Raw genomic sequence first — 17,095 nt, forward strand, 5'->3', positions numbered from 1 at the left:
GCTGAGGTTATTATTACTTGGCAATTAACATTCCTTTTGAACGATAACTCCCCTAGAAACAGCCCTGGAAGGGCATTTGAAAGTCAAAACTCAGTTTTCATCTCCAGAAATCCATTTTTTTCTGCTCATGCCCCAAAAAAGCAGCGGTGGTTTTTCCTCAGCCACATTACCCTCTTCTATAATAGCTTAATGAGACACACAGGGTAAATGGAACTCCATTTGCTGCTTTGGCTGCTTGAGAACCATTAAAAGACCCTTAAAAGCATCACTCATGTATTAAGTGAAAGAAAACTCATCATTAAATTAAGGGAAAACAACTCTTCCCCCTCAGGAGTTTTGGGTGTTGTAAAATACACTGGATAATGAAAAGCGTTGAAGCAAAATGGTTGTGCTTTGTGGTAGCATATTTCTAGAGCACGAGGAGAGCTCCCTCAGAGGAGATACAATGTACCCTCCTCTTCGTCACCGAAAAAAAAATGGCTTCAGATTAAGAATTAAAATTTCCTGAATCAAAAAGTACTCTAATTAATGATCTGGGCACACTTGTAAATTTTGAGCTCAATACTGTAAAGATCCGTGCAGTCCTTTAATTTTGCTCTCCCTGCCTTTAAAGCTAAATCTGGCAGCTTCCCTCACTCCAGGGTAGCTAATTAACACCCACAACACAATTCTCTTGGCCAGGATTCCTTCAAATGCCTATCTCCAACCCACCAGACATCGGCTAGGATATTAACCTAGGCTGTTCTGAGTAATTCTATAATATTTCCAACTTTATTTTTAAAACGTCTTAGCCAATGACCGACCGTTGCTTTTACGGCTTTCCTGTGAAATGTCAAGTGCCACTGAAGTCATGTTTGAAGGACACCCAGCAGAGTTTCTCAGAATGGGTTCTGGTAATACCCTTAGCCGAATCCCCTGGTGTGTTAAAAATACAGATTCCTGGGCCCCCGTCAACTCTACTAAGTCAGACTCTCTGCTGATAGGGCCTAGATTTCTGCCCCTGAGGCGAGAGTGCCAGGTGGTTCTTCCACACACAATTTGACAGCCAAGTTTTCAAGAATGGGCGTTTCTCTCAAGTCTCTGAGAAAACCAGGATAGAACAAGTGAATCAGCATCAGGAGGAAGCCCTCAGCCAGCACGTGGAACGCTCTGCAAGATAACTGGGCCTGGTTTCTTCAAAAAGGCAATGGCGGGCGCCTGGGTGGCTCAGTTGGTTAAGCGACTGCCTTCGGCTCAGGTCATGATCCTGGAGTCCCGGGATCGAGTCCCGCATCGGGCTCCCTGCTCGGCAGGAAGTCTGCTTCTCCCTCTGACCCTCCTCCCTCTCATGCTCTCTGTCTCTCATTCTCTCTCTCTCTCTCAAATAAATAAATAAAAAATCTTTTTTTTTTTTTTTTTTTTAAAGATTTTATTTATTTATTTGACAGAGAGAGACACAGCGAGAGAGGGAACACAAGCAGGGGGAGTGGGAGAGGGAGAAGCAGGCTCCCCGCGGAGCAGGGAGCCCGATGCGGGACTCGATCCCAGGACTCTGGGATCATGACCTGAGCCGAAGGCAGTCGCTTAACCAACTGAGCCACCCAGGCGCCCAATAAAAAATCTTTAAAAAAAAAAAAGTCAATGGCATATCCATCAGCCGATAAGTTAAAAAATGTGATATATCCAATCAATGCCATATTATTCAGCCATCAAAAGGAATGAAGGAGTCCAGCCCTGCATAGCACTACTCTTCTCCGTCGGGCCTTGAAAACATTATGCTAAGTAAAAAAAAAGCCAGACACCAAAGACCACATGTTGTGTTATTCCATTAACGTGAATGTCCTCAATAGGCAAATCCATAGGGACGGGAAGTAGATTAGTGACTGCCAGAAGACATGGGGAGGCAGGTGGGGGAGTGACTGCTAATAGATCAATTTCATCTTGGAGTGATGAAAATGCTCTTGAATTAGATAAGATGATGATTGCCCAAGTCTAGGAATATACTAAAACCGACTGAATTGTGTGCCTTAAAAGAGTGAATGTTATGGTATCTGAATTGTATCTCAAACACTGTTAATAGAAAAGTTGAAGTTGATAAAGTTAATTCCCATATCAGGACTCACAGAATGGAGGCCACCCCAGTGGCCTGGCTCTCGTCACGAATCGAAACTTAGGTCAACCTGTACATGCAGGAAGCACCTGTTAAAGCAAGCTTACCCCAACATACACCCAACATACACCCACTGCTTGAGCGGCATTGTACTCCCCCAATCCATGGGCTGTTTTCCCTTGAAGAGAGGACATTAAACTTGTTACTCAATTGTTTGGGTTTAGTCATTTGACAAAAGTGTTGGAAAAAAAGGGGGGGGGGCATTTTTTTCTTGACTAAAAGAGGCTTAAAAGAAATGGGAAATATAACCAAATACAGTGAGTAGACCTTGTTTGGATCTTGATCCAAACAAACTGTAAAATACACAATTTTAGGCAATGGGAGAAGTTGAATATGGATTGGAATTATTGTGTCTTTTCTTAGCAATCATACTGGCATTGTTAGGTATGATTATATCTTTTCTTTTGAGATGAATACTGAAATATTGAGGGGTGAAATAATATGATATCTGGGTTTTCTTTAAAATAATTTGACAAAATAGTTGCAAACTGAATGTTTTTAGTTGATAGTTGTGGCTGAAAAAGAAATACACAGGGATGTGTTGAATTTTATCTTTGTGCATAGTTGGATATTTTCATGATAAAAGTTAAGAATAAAAGGAACTCTAAATTATCTTCCTTTGTTTTGATTCCAAAAATTTCAGTTCAGTTTGTATGCTTAAACACTGCAAGTGTTAGGATGAGATTGAAGGGCAAATATTAGAGGTAGGTCTTTAGTTTTGAGCTTTTCAGCAGGAAAAGGCCAGAGGGGGAATTTTGAATACTTCCCTTGAATTCAGAGAAATGAAATGGACAAAATAGAAACGCACTGGGCTCAAAGTTCCTCGGTCATTTTAAAAAAGAAAAAACCTATTCAAAGTCTCTCCTCAAAAGCCTCTTGAAATTCTAAGAGGATGAAATTATTGTTAACTAAATATGCAGTTGATACTTTAAGCAACAAATTAATTTCACATCAAAATACATTTGTGTCTAATGTATGGGGCCCAACATTTTATTGTGTAGGACTTCCTGTGGTGATCTGTTGCTTCAGAACTGAATTTTACTCTTATAATCTTTTTTTTTTTTACTAGGGACATTTACTTGCCTTAAAGATCTGTGACTGTATACACACACACGTATATAACTTAATATTACATAGATTATATAATATTTTATATATTTATATATAATATTTATATATAATATATATATAATATAATATAATATTTATATATATATATATATATATATATAAAACACTTCATGCTGAATCTTTGACCGGGGAATTCACCCAAATTATCCCATCTTTCTTATGGGAGCATTGCATCTGTCTTCAAATACTGATTTCAGTATGACAGGGGAGGGTGACCTATCTGCCTCAAAATCAGAATCCCATGTTCTTCTCTAATGTCATCTGGCCTGACTGATAACCCTCTTGCCACATGATAATTAGGATTTGGAAAAAACATTGACTAGGAAACATTCTACCTGGACATCAGAAATCTTGGACACGTAAACATTTGCGAGATTCTTTGCAGGAGATTGATCCTGAGGAGGCTGGTGGCAGGGCCCTCCTTATGAAGATCCATGGAGGAATTTCTTTCAGGAATATGTGTGTTTCTCTTGAGCGTCTGATCGGTTTCTATTTTCTGATTTTTGCATCAACTGCCAGGCAGCTCAGAGCAAGATTTTGGCTTTCTTCCAGCAAGTGTATAGAGCCTCCTGGGTTATATTTTGTGTACCAGCCTCTGTGCTCCAATTTCCTCACTGTTTTCTTAAAACTCATTGCAATGTATTCTTATAGACTACATTTAAGTCCTCTTTGGACTAAAATGGGGGTATAAACAATAAATAATAAATTATAAATAAGCAAACACAAAAACAAATACAAAAAAATATTACAAACAATTACATTACGAGTTGCTTTCAAGTACTTGGTTAACACCGTTTCACTTTTAACACGTGCTACTTCCTTCTTCCTCTGTGCTTGGGTGTCTGGCTCCCTTCTGACATTTATCACCTGTGAACGAGCTGGGTTTACCACAAAACGTGAGGAAGGGAAAGAGGGCAAGACTCAGAGGGCTTTGGTGCATCATTAGGACATTCCTATATTGGAAAAAAAAAAAAGTGGCTTCAGAGATGGTCTGAGATTAATGTGTTTGTGTGCAAGATGGGAAAAAAGACCATGTGAAATATGTTCCATCTCAAACAGGGTGGAGAAAAGCAGTATCAGACTGTTGCCTGATCATTCCCAGCAGCATTTTTATCCAGAGGGCTTGGTGGCTGTTCAGCAAGGCCAGGCAATTGAACTTCTTTTTTTTTTAAATAAATTTTTGTCTTTTTTTTTAAAGATGTTATTTATTTAATTGAGAGAGAGAGAGAGCAGTGGGAGGGGCAGAGGGAGAGGAAGAGAATCCCAAGCAGAATCCCACTGAGCACAGAGCCCAGTGCAGGGCTTGATTTTACTACCCTGAGATCACGACCCTGAGCCAAAAGCAAGAGTCGGATGCCTCACTGACTGAGCCACCCAGGTGCCCCTAGCAATCGACCATTTTTATGTTTGAGGTTGTGGCTCTCAGGGAACCTTTCTGTAGGTCAACCCATCATTTCTGAGTCTCTAAAACCATCATTTCTGAGTCTCTAAAACCAATCTCATTCTATATAGGTGAGATTCCTGGGGCTCAAAACCAAGCTTCTCCACACCTGCCCTCCAAACCTGGCTGAGACCTTCTGCCCAGTTCTGGTAACTGGGTCCATTTTCTAGTGACCTATGTGGTCACTTATAGTCCTGCCCATTCTTACCAAGCTCTTCCTAGAGCCAGGGTCCCATGGTGGGTCTCAGCATGGTGACCCAGGCCCCGCCCTCTTCCTCCAGTCCTAGAGTCAGGCAGAAAGAGCACTGTGGCAGGAATTCAAAAGCTGGAAACCATCTTCTGTCTCTCCCTGGGTTTCAGTACACAGCTGGTGCATCTTCTGGGGCAAGTTATCACCTGTCTGGGGTCTCAGTTTCTACATGTATAAAATGAGATATTTCTCAGCATTCGTATGAGGCTTCAAGGAGGCAATATATGTCAAAAACTTAGAACAGCGCCTGGCACATAATAATAGGCGTGCAGTGAAAGCTGGCCATTATTCTGATGAGTCAGCAAGAAGGCTTTTTGATACGAGCATGGAATTTTCTCCTTAGCTACGCAGTGCTGCGGATGTTACTCAAGGAGAGCCAGAGCGTACCTTTCCCCCAAGCATCCAAGCCGCACGGGCGGATTTATAATGCAGCTACTGGAGTCCAGTTTAGGTTCCAGGCCCAGCAGGGGTTCTACAGTGTGTTCACATGGTTGCATAGTTTTGTTAGATTCACAAAAGTAAGATGTTTTTGCATTCTTCTTTGGAAGAAGGACCAGTAAAATCAGCTGAGCTTCAGGCCTCCCAAAGTCTGGCTGCACCTGGTATCAAGTCATATTACATCTCTGGTGCCCCCACCACATGGACAGATGGGTGCTGACAGCAGGGAGATTGACAGGTGGCTATAGACTTACAGATATGACTGCACATGTTAAAAAGGCTGATTTAAAACACTGTCATTCGCTGAGATGAGCCACCTTTGCTCTAAAAGAAAGAATGTAAATGTTCTGAGCTGTCTTTAGAACTGCATGAATGCTTACACCATACCCCAAAGAGGTAGCTCTCTCTCCAAAAAAGCCTTCTTCACCTTGCTGTTTAATCAAATTTCACACTAGTCCCTGCTTTTGCAGATGAATTGCTGCGCGGAATGTTTTGTGTTTGCGCTGGTGGCTTTTTGTGGCCCTACCCTATAAGGAGCCCACTGGATCCCAGAGCTGAGCCCACTGAGTCTTTGCAGAAATTGCATTCCACAGCTCAGCAGAATGCATTTTGCCACGGATTTAAAATAGCCTCTATCGGTAACTCTCATGCTTTCTTCAGTGAAGAAAAAAAAAATTGCCAAAACTTAGAAAAGAATGGAATGCAATAGCCAATATACAAAAACATCGGTTCTTAATAGAGCAAATCCTTGATACTGAGGGCCAACTAAGATGCCATCCCAGGCGTCCGAATGTCTCTGCAGCTACCTCTGATGAGTCTAGGTGTCTAACCTAACCTAGGAGTCTAACCTGATCCGTTTCAGTGTGCAGCCATAGAGAGGTACCCAGACAGGGGGTGGAGAGAAGACTGTCATCACTGTGGTAGGATCACGTCTATCGGGACTCGGGGTAGACATGAGAGAGAGCACCAAAGGCATCACAAGGGAGATCATGCTGTTTTCTTCATCCAATTTCGGACAGTGGTGGCCAGTGCCCAGGCTGCTCCCGGCCCTTAATTCAACGAGAGTCCCTAACTGTGGGAGGTGTCAGCTCTCCTTTTTGAAAAGTGCTATACAGTCGTCCCTTGACTAACAGGTTTGAACTGCCCAGGGCTGCGATTTTTTTTGTGTGTGTGATAAATATAGTACAATACTGTGAATCTATTTTCTCTTCCTTGCGATTTTCTTAATAACACTTTTTTCTCTAGCTTTATTTTAAGAATACAGTGTATTAAACACATAACATACAAAATGTATGTTAATGGACGGTTAATGTTATTGGTAAGGCTTCTGGTCAACAGGGGGCTATCAGTGGGTAAGTTCTGGGGGGTCCAAAGTTATTGTGGGTTTTTGACTGTGCTGGGCTCAGTGCCTCTAGCCCCCACATTGTTCAAATGCCAACTCTACTTTGTTCTGATACCATGTTCATACAGCTATTTACAGAAGGGTAAAATAGGCTTTCCTTTATTTTCTGTAATGAAAGTGATGATTATTTTATTTTCTGATTATAAATAATATAGACTCATTGTAAAGAATTTATAATGATGATTCAGAAATATTTAAAAGAAAACAAATATATGAAGTCCCACCACCTTGAGAGAACCACCATTAAGGGTAAGCATCTTTGCATGAAGACACACAGACTATAATATATATACATATATATGGATATAGATACAGTATACAGATATGTAGATACTTGGGACTACAAGATACATGTGGTTTTATCATAGACATTTTCTTTCTCCTTCTCACTCCTCCTCATCCACCCTGTTCTCCAGGTAATCATACTAAGAATATGTTGTGCTTGTAGATGCTGAGTCTTGAGGGATAAATAGGAGTTAGGGAGCAAAGGAGGAGAGGTGATAGGCAGTCCAGACAAGGAAATCGGAACATGCAAAGGCAAGGAAGAAAGAGCTCTTTGAGCAGCGCTTCTTGAAACTTCAATGTGCATGCAAGTCACATTGGTTGAAATGCAGGTTATGACTCAGCAGATCAGGGGTGGGGCCTGAGATTCTTTACTTCTAACAAGCTTTCAGGTGAGGTGCATGCTGCTGGCTCACACTTTGAGATATAAATTGCTGTGCTATGCACTATGGTATCTACCGGTCACATGTGACTATTTAAATTTAAATTAAAGGTAAATGAAAATTAAAAATCAGTTCCTTCGTTGTACTAGTCACATGTCAAGTACTGACCAGCCACATGTGGCTGCCATATCGGACAGCACCGTTATAGAACAGTTTCATTATCACAGAGAGTTGTATGGAACAGTGCTGGCCAGAGCATTCAGGGAACTACAAATAGTTCAGTCTGGCTAGATCATAATAGGTGTGTGGGGTGGGAGGAAGTAGAAAGATAGACAGGGAATTGGTCTTGGTCCTGGTGGTAGTGAGGAGCCATTTAAGGATTTCCAATGGAGATGATAGCAGTGTGGAAGGGTACTAGGGGAGGGAAGATGGAGGCAGGGAGGCTGAGTGGAGGCTGTTGCTGTGGGCCAGAAAGTAGATGATGTGAGCTAGAACTAAAGTAACAGGGAGTGGGGAGGAGAGGGAAGACTCATGGGATGGTCTACGGAAAGAACTGACTGAATAGAAGGAGGTGAGGAGGCAGGATGCTGAGAATGGGAGGAGGAGGCAGAGAGAGGACATCATTTGGGCTGAGGAATTGTTATTCATCAAGAGGACACAGAAGAGAAGTGTGAGGCTGGAAGAAGAGAATGAACTGTGCTTGAGACAAGCTGATTTTGTGGTATCTCTGGGTCCTCCAGATGAGGATGTGTGCAGGACTTGTGGGTATTTGGTACTTAAAGCCAGAGAGAGCAGTTTAGGCTGAGGGAGCACCTCTGCATGGGAGGGGGTATGGGGTGGGAGAAGGCAGGCAGGCTGGGAGTCCTTCATTGCATCCTAGCTCTGCCATAAGTTGTGCAGTCTGGGATAGCCACTCAGACTTTCTTGGCCTCAGTTTATGATCTCTAAAGTGATGATAATGGTATTTTTATGTAAAAGACTAAATTCTATGACTGTTCATAAGTGCTCATTCAGTGTTACTAATAATAGTCTTGTTATCTGCCTTGCAGAATTGTCTTAGGAATTAGGGATGGCATGTGTAAAGTGTCTGATGCTCAATAAATGACTTTTATTATTGTCTTTCCTGGGAAGTTGGTCAGCAAGAGTGTAGAGAGTAAAAAGAGAAGAGAGTTGAGAAAGAATGTCATCAGAACCAACACTTAAAAGGGGAGGACAAAAGAGGAAGAAGGAAGGGCCACAGGTGTAGGAGGAAAAGCAGGGATGAGTGGAGACTCAGAAACCAGAGGGAAGGAGGAATCAAGGAGGGAGTGGTCAGTTATGTCCGATGCCACAGAGAGGCTAGGGAAGTTCAGGAGCATTGGATTTGGTCACTGAGAGGTCGCTGGTGGCCTCGGAGAGCAGTTTCAGGGGAATGGGGAAGAGGAAAGCCAGACTATACTGACCCGAGGGCTGAATCAGGCTGAGACAATGGAGGCCTATGTCGGCATGGTCTTCCTGAAGGTCTGTTAGGAAGGGGGGGAAGGTGTGACATCTGGGGACTGGGGCACATTTGATGAAGGGAAAGTTTATTCAGGTTTAAAGCGATAGAGTATATATACATAGAGAAGCTGAGAGCCAGAGAGAAGTGAGAGACAAGACAGAGAGGGAAAAATACCCCCAAATAATGGAAAGTTTGTGAGGCTGAGGGAAGCTGGCAGGAATGGAGCCTGGAGCCCAGGGGCCGGGATTTATTTAATGGTGGTCCAGGGGAGATGTACCTGTTTACGGAGGCGGGGGTTTGGGGAAATATGAAGACAGTACCTGCCCATCAGGTCTCCTGTGCTTTTCCACCTGGCTCCCTGGTCCTCTAGGTCGAGCTAAATTTTCTCAGGCTGGACAGATTTCTCTCAAATAATCAGGTCAATTGATTCCATTTTCTTTAAATTGAATTATAAGCATTTTTCATACCAAATAGAGATTACCCTGAATTTAACTCAAAAAGCAATTATACAATGAGTTAATTTTGCTCCATCACCTCTGTATTAATTTTAATTATTTTTTTAATAGTTGAGAAGACATTTTTCCTCTACTCCAAACAAATGGTTTTTACCATTTCAAATGAACTGCGGTTGTCATTTGCCCAGAGGTGTGAAGTCCTCAGACTGAGGTGGATTTCTCCTGAGTTCAAGTGAATCCCTATTGTAATTCTTTCATAACCTCTTCCAGTGTTTATCACCTGGTTCGGGAGGAAAGCATTCTGGACAATCACTCCCAAGCCCACTAGGTCGCCGCTGAATTCCTTCATTAGTCTCTTTGCTGATGTTTACTTCTCTGTCCTAAGACTCTTCCCATGCACCTTGTCCACATTCATTGCCATAACTGAAGGAAAGGGGACACCTGTCAGCTCTCCAGAGGGACTATAACAAGAACAGATTCAAAACTAGAGACATGTTTAGAAGACTCTGAGAAAGGTAAAGGGACAGCAAAGTGGTGTTTCCTCTGCCACTTTAACCCATTCTACATTCATCTTATGAATATCTACAAAGTAGTGAGTGGCTGGCTGCCAGGATTTATTAATAAAATTTACTCTATTTCTTCTCCTCAGCAAAATCATCTTAATGACTCCCAAACCACACCCTACGTCAGATCCTATCATCTCCTCTCCCCAAAACTGCCTGAATAGCTTTGCATTGTTCTTAGCATAAAATACACACTCTACCAGGGCCTCTGGCTTGGTCTGGACCCCATCCACCCGCATCTCAGGCCACTCTGCTCCTCCATCCTTAAATTCCATTTATGCTTTTGGGTCCTAACAGGGGTCAAATGCTTTCCTGTTCTTTGGGCCTGTTGACCCCCAACCACCTGGGAGATGGCCTATCTTGATCAGACAGTCAAATATAAATGCTATTTCTTTCCCTTCCCGCCCCACACACCTGGGGAGAGGCAGTGTGGTACAGTGTTTTGAGGGGCTATACTTTCAGACTTTTGGGGTTGAAATCCCGGATCCACCACTTGCTAGCTACTCTGTCACCTTGGGAAGTTACTTCACGTGTCTGTTTCCCCACTTAAAATGTGGGGCTGATGGGACGCCTGGGTGGCTCAGTCAGTTACGTGTCTGCCTTTGGCTCAGGTCATGATCCCAGGGGCCTGGGATCCCAGGGCCCTGCTCAGAGGGGAGCCTGCTTCTCCCTCTGCCTCTGCCCCTTCTCCCTGCTCATGCTCTCTCTCTGACAAATAAATAAATAAAGTCTTTAAAAGAAAATGTGGGGCTGATAAAAGATACTTTTAAGACTAAATTTGTTAACAGATGGTAAATTCTTAGAACTGTAATACAAGTTGTCATTTTAGCATATACTCCGATTTTATTCCACTTGTCAGGTTTGAGTCTGTCACCTCGGGAAGGTTTATGGTGCTCCCCAAGCCCCTGCCGATGATGGTCGACTTACTGAACTGGCTTCATGAATGAACAATGGTCCTTTCCGATTTAGGAGGGGCCCCTGGGTGCGCGTGGTCAGACACAAGGTCTGCCTTCTCTTTGAGCTGACGGTTCAGCAGGTCAGACTCTACACACATGCCGGACTGGTCTGTTGTGGGAAAGGGAATCTCGGGGTCGTGGCCCAGCCCTAGAGTGACCGGGAATCCGCCCACCCCCCCCAGGAGGGGCCCCGAGGAAGGCACCTTGCCCGCGAGAACCACGAGGGCCAAGGGGAGGCGCCAGGACTGCGGAGCTTCCGAGAAGAATGCTCCGCGCAGGCCTAGCTCGTCCTCCAGCCACGGAAGAGCCCGAAGGACCTGGGCGGGCCGAGGACGGCGGGCGCCAATGGCCGGGCCGCCCCGCCCCCGGCCGGAGACTTCCCGGGATAGGCCCCGCCTCCTTGTCGCGCCGCCGTCCGGGTCTCTGCGCCGCACGCCCGTCGCCCGCCGGAGTCCCGCTGAGGTGAGCCGTGAGTGTGGGTGGGTGGGTGCGGCGGGGGGGGGGGGCGGAGGGGGCGCCCGGCCTGCGGGCCCGGCTGGGGCTGCGCTCGCCCCGCGTCCCCTCGAGCTTTGCCCGCCCGGAGCTCCGCTGCTCCCGGCGGCCAGAACGGAGGGGTAGAGCAGTCCTCGGAGGCCCGGGAGGGCGGGCGGCCCAGCTCGTCCCGGGGCCGCGCGAGGCACAGACGCCGCGCGGGGCCGCCCGGAGGCCTCCCCGCGCCCAGGCCCGGGCGCCCTGACAACCTCGCGCTTTGCTCCCGCAGGGCGCCGCCGCGGCTACTTTGTAGCGGGTTCGGGGCCGGCCCGCCTGCGGCTGCGGGACCCGGCCCGGCCCGACCCGGGGACCGGGGAGTCTGTCGCCGACGTGTGCGGGGCTGCAGCGGCCTGAGCTCTACGCGCAGGTAGGTCCCCGTCCTGGGGTGAAACACGGGGACTTAGGCCCGGAGCACGTGGCGGGTGGCGACCGGGGTTCCCACGTGTTCGGTTCTAAGGGCCCCAAATTGGCCTTTCCGATAGAGGGAATGCACGTTCCCGGGCTCCCCCCGCACAACAGCTGCTTCCGGTGGGTTTTCCGGAAAGCGCTGAGATCCGGGGGATATTGACGAGGGAGGCGTGCAGGGATCCTAGAGAGAACCCTGTAAAAATCCCAAAAGGCCCTTTCCTGTGCCCTTTTAAGGTTGACATGGTGCCTTAAGAGGCTAACACAGAAGGGTAAAATAAGTCTCCACAAAACCCAGGGAGGAGATTGTAAAACTCCTTTTTGGATCCTGTCTGGAGTCACAGCTGAACCAGAGGAAAGTTTTCTTTTGGCTCAAGCACCTTTGTGATTTTTTAAAAGATTTTATTTGAGAGAGAGCACGTGCACGAGAGAGCGAGGGTGAGCACGCGCAGAGGGAGGAGGGGGGAGGGGCAGAGGGAGCAGCAGACTCCCGCTGAGCAGGGCGTCCAACTCAGGGCTCCATCCCAGGACCCCGGGATCATGACCTGAGCCCAAGGCAGATGCTTAAGGGACTGAGCCACCCAGGACCCCCTTTGTGATATTTTTATACAGTTCCCAGCACAGTGATAAATTTAAACCTAACCTTAGTTTTGATGATACCTTCAGAGATGCTTATCTTTGAAGGTGGAAAAAAACACAGGTGATGGAACACATGTGCACAAGGCGTTTTCTGGACATCCTTTGAGACAAACTGAAAAGAATATACCTCAAAATTGTTTTCTGCTTGAAGGGTCATTCGGAAATTTTTCTTTTTTATAGGTTGAATACTACAGGTACAGGCCGCGGAAGCTGGAATATTCTGATGCTGGTATTTTTACTGACTTATACCAATTCTCCAGTTTACAGTACACACTAACGAGGTCAAATAGTCTTCCATAACTTGTAGCAGCCATGTGTCCAGCGTGCCCTTCACAGGCCTTAGCAGCAGGACAGTGCTGGTGGTGACCGGGCAGCATAGCAGGTGTTTTACCTTCATCTTGTCGTTCAGTTCTGACAACTCTGAGGTCGGTACTATTCCCTTGTTTTACAGATGAAGCAACAAAGAGGTTAGGTACTGACTCAAGGTCCCGCCACACGTGAGGCCCTGAACAAGGATCCTCGTGTAACTTTCTGGCCATGTGACCTCTTGGAAAGTCACTTCTCTTGGCATTTAATGTTCAGTTGGAGCTGTGGTAATATTGAGACAGATGAGGCCAGTTTGGTCAGGGGAGACCACAGCAGAGCTATTAAGAATATAAGGTCTTCATAGTATTTAATTACATCAGACCTATGAAGTTACCAAAATTTGGCACAAAGGGGGCATCTGTCAGCATGTTAGGTGTTTTTGATGAATGAGCATAATGAGCTGTAACGGGCTTTAAAGGATACAGGGGTGCTAGATTGTTAGAATATGAAAATCTTCGAGGTGATGGGGGAAGTTTTCATATGGGAAGAAACGAGACAGTGAAGCAAGATGAACAGAGCCTAGTATGTGCTAGTTGTTCATGCTGACCAGCCCTGAATGTCTGCAAATACCTCATTTTCCAGAAGTTTTCAATAAAGATTTAATATTCACCTTGCAGTCACTCTTCATGCTTATTTCATAGCATTGTTCCAGTCTTTCCTTCTAAACTTCATTTTACACTGGTATATTACACTGTAAAATTCAGCCTCATCACTTTCTTAGGTAATTTATTCAACAAATATGTGAGAAGGCCATAATTGCTAGAGGGGAGAAAAGAAGGGAAGGGAAAGAGGAAGCGCATGTATATGCACTGAGAGTAGAGGACATGAGCTCAGAGAGGGCTGGCCAGGGAGGACCAGGGATGCTGTGGGTCTGTATGCATTTGGGTGAGGAATGTTGGGCCAAGTGAAAACAAATAGCCCTGAGGGAGAAGTGTGTAAAGGTTTGGGGGAAAGCAAAGTGAAGCTGCAGAGAAATGACCTGGAGGGGAAGAGGGACCGCTTGTATGCAGGGCTAAGATGGATATTTTAACACTATTGTAAAATGGTAACTAACTGGGCTCCCAGGTCTCTGAATGCTGTGACATTTACCTAGGAACGCTCCCTGGCAGCTCCCTAGCACCCATACTCTTTCCTGCTCTTACCCAACTTTTCTGTGGCCACTATCATCCCTCCCCTGACCCCCCATAAGTGCTCTTGTTCTGGAATTCTCTAGCATCCTATAACAGCCTTGTCCTATTTAGAAGTCTAGTTTGTGGTTGCCCTGCCCCTGCTTTACTACAGTAAAGTCCACCTTGGTTCCCACCATATTCCTAAGGGCTAATCAAACTGGTGTAATACTGATTCTGGTATATTTGAGCCCTAAACCCATCATGAGTATAATACAAGGAGCAGTATCATTTATAATTAAGCCTCATAATAATACTGGGTTGAATTATATATGGCATTCAAGTGAGTGGCTTACAGCCATCTATTAGAAGCAGCAGAACACTAAAGCTAGGTTCAAGCCCCCACCCTTCCATGTGATCTTAGACCAGTTACTTAGCTTCAGTCTCTGCCTAATCATCATAGTTACTAAAGTTGAGTCTATACATAGTAATTACCTGGTAAGTAGTAAGCACTCAGTAAATGTCATTCATTGGTAGTACTGTAGGATCATTTTTTTAATATTGTATGGTCCTTGTAATAAAATGACAATGCTGGTGTTTAGTATTTATATACTAAAATGCTGGCTTTGGTTTTCATTCAATAAATAGAGCATGTATCATAGGCCAAGTACTGCTCTAGGTTTTGTGACCACATCAGTGAACAAAACGGACAAAAATCCATGTATACTGTTGGCAACTGATTCACTGATAAGAGTCCTCCATTGTAAAGACCTGTGAGGCTTCCTTGCTCAGTGTTGGAACTAGTTAGCAAGGTGGAGGATGGGGGCAGAGGGGTGGGGGGTGGTTGGTAGAACAAAAGGCTTGTATGAGGTGACTTCAAATGCTAAGTAGGTAAAGGGAAAGAAAAATGGAGTCCTAAAGCTTCCACAGGCTGCAGCAAGTTCTGGCAGAACAAGGAATTCGTAAAACTACATCAACAGTGGTCCAGTGATAATGGGCCAAGAACATGACTGTTTTCTAGCTACTGTTTCAAGGTGTAAAACTACAAGTGTTCAAGTCTGAAGGTCACGGCAGACAGTTGCCAAGAATAACCACTGGTCTCACAAATGGCTCCACTACACCAAGTCCTAGTGGTGGCTCCTTGCCCCTAGAAGTTAACCTGGGCTGGCTGAACAGGTGGAGACCCTGCAGCTGCCATGGATCCTCCCTCTCCCACTACCAAACCTCAACCAGTACAGCTCAGTTTACTCTTCGGTTTTCCAGTTTTATTTAAGATTTTATTTATTTGTCAGAGCACAAGCAGGGGGAGCGGCAGGCAGAGCGAGAAGCAGGCTCTCTGCTGAGCAAGGAGCCCGATGTGGGACTTGATCCCAGAACCATCATGACCCGAGCCGAAGGCAGACCCTTAACCAACTGAGCCACCCAGAGGTCCCTGTAGAAAGGGTTTTTGTTTTTTTTTTTTTAAAGATTTTATTTATTTGAGAGCGAGAGAATGAGAGACCAGCACGAGAGGGAAGAGGGTCAGAGGGAGAAGCAGACCCCCCCCAGAGCAGGGAGCCCGATGTGGGACTCGATCCCGGGACTCCAGGATCACGACCTGAGCCGAAGGCAGTCGCTTAACCAACTGAGCCACCCAGGCTCCCTAGAAAGGGTTTTGATGCTAAAAAGTTTGAAGTCCATTAGACTAAACAATAGCAGGTGAAAGATGGAAGCAGTCTTAAGTCCGATACGGAAAAAAAAAACAAAACTTTTTTTTAAGGGGCCTCAGAGTCCAGAATTTAGAACCATAGATACTAGAACTGTGCTGCCCAATATGACAGCCATCAGTCACATGGGGCTATTTAAGTTTAAATCAAAACTGAGTAAGATGAAAAATTCAGCTCCTCAGTTGCATTAGCCACATTTCAAATGCTCGGTAGTCACATGTGGCTAGAAGCTACTGTACTAGACAACAGATACAGAACATCTCCATTACTATAGAAAGTTTCATTGGCAGTACTGTTCCAGAGATTCTATGGGGTTTTATAGAAGAGAAAAACCTATGGTATAGTAGACTGAATAATGACTCCCAAATATAGTCAGGTCCTAATTTCAAACCTGTGTTACTTTATTTGGAAAAGGGTCTTTGCAGATGTGATTAGGTCAAGGTTCTTAAGATGGGAAGATTATCCTGGATAATCTCCGAGCCCTAAATCTAGTCACAAGTGCCTTTATTTAATTAATCTATTAAGTAGGCTCTACGCCCAGCATGAAGCCCAGCGCAGGGCTTGAACTCAAAACTGAGATGGAGACCTGAGCTGAGATTGAGTCGGGTGCTTAACCGACTGAGCCACCCAGACACCCCAAGTGCCTTTATAAGAGGGAGACAGAAGGAGACTCTGTGCTCAAGGGAGGAGGCCATGAGAAGACAATCGGAAAGAGATTTGATTTTGGCCTTGAAGATTATGGAGCAATACAACTTGAGGCTAGGGGAAGCTGGCAGCCACCTGAAGCTCTGCAAGACTCCAGGAATAGATTGAGAGTGTGCACTTGATTTGACCCTGGAAAACTGATTTCTGGCCTCCAAAATTGTGAGAGAATACATTTCTGTTGTTTTAAGCCACCAAGTTTGCAGTAAATTGTTATAGAGCCAAGCAGCCTCTGGTAACTAATACAGATGGAAAGCTTAAGATCACAAATATAGCTGGAGCTGGAACCCCACCACACTGCCTCGTACGCTGTTTTTATTAGTGCCTTATGGGTGTGTGGGTAGGGGTAGATCTTATCTATTCATTAGTCAATTTTTAAAAAAATTTCAGAGGTATGGCAGTGAAGTTACACTTTAGATTTAAATCATGAGAGAAATGAGCACGCGGCTAAAATACGGAGGATTAGCAAATAGCTCATAAAACAACACAGATGATTAAAACTAATTAAATCAATTTATGGTTTATTGGAATGTCAATTTATGGTTTATTTATGTATACTTTCAGTGAATTTCATTTACACAGTACAAAGCACCTCCAAAGATCAAGTTGTAAAAATTTAGTAATGAAAACAAATTAAGACAATATGAAAACCATTACTCCAATTATAATTTTTGCCTTGTGGGTCACACAGCTTTGGCCAGCAGGGGCCC

At 44.9% G+C, this 17,095-nt stretch overlaps 1 protein-coding gene, 1 long non-coding RNA gene and 1 other non-coding gene across 11 annotated transcripts in view; 2 read left to right on the forward strand and 1 right to left on the reverse strand.

The window, feature by feature from the left end:
- Positions 1 to 17,095, reverse strand: part of LOC118536288 (uncharacterized) — a 34,426-nt gene that overhangs the window by 12,530 nt on the left and 4,801 nt on the right. For 2 of the 9 annotated variants that reach the window (XR_004917604.2, XM_078068598.1), the window contains exon 2: positions 4,040 to 4,233. The exons of 4 other annotated variants lie outside the window; for them this stretch is intronic. The gene's annotated coding sequence lies outside the window, so the exon portion shown is untranslated. Of the gene's footprint in view, positions 1 to 4,039; positions 4,234 to 10,901; positions 11,262 to 17,095 lie in introns of those variants that run through there. 3 more of the 9 variants (XR_013446342.1, XM_078068600.1, XM_078068599.1) reach the window with 2 other exon arrangements.
- LOC118536287 (uncharacterized) lies at positions 11,304 to 13,487 on the forward strand. Its single transcript, XR_004917602.2, has 3 exons — positions 11,304 to 11,392; positions 11,691 to 11,828; positions 12,686 to 13,487. It is a non-coding gene; the product is annotated as an uncharacterized LOC118536287 (long non-coding RNA).
- LOC118536342 (small nucleolar RNA SNORA26) lies at positions 12,091 to 12,212 on the forward strand. Its single transcript, XR_004917634.1, has one exon. It is a non-coding gene; the product is annotated as a small nucleolar RNA SNORA26 (small nucleolar RNA).

Source organism: Halichoerus grypus, chromosome 3, assembly GCF_964656455.1.
Source record: "Halichoerus grypus chromosome 3, mHalGry1.hap1.1, whole genome shotgun sequence".
Classification (NCBI taxonomy): Eukaryota; Metazoa; Chordata; class Mammalia; order Carnivora; family Phocidae; genus Halichoerus; species Halichoerus grypus.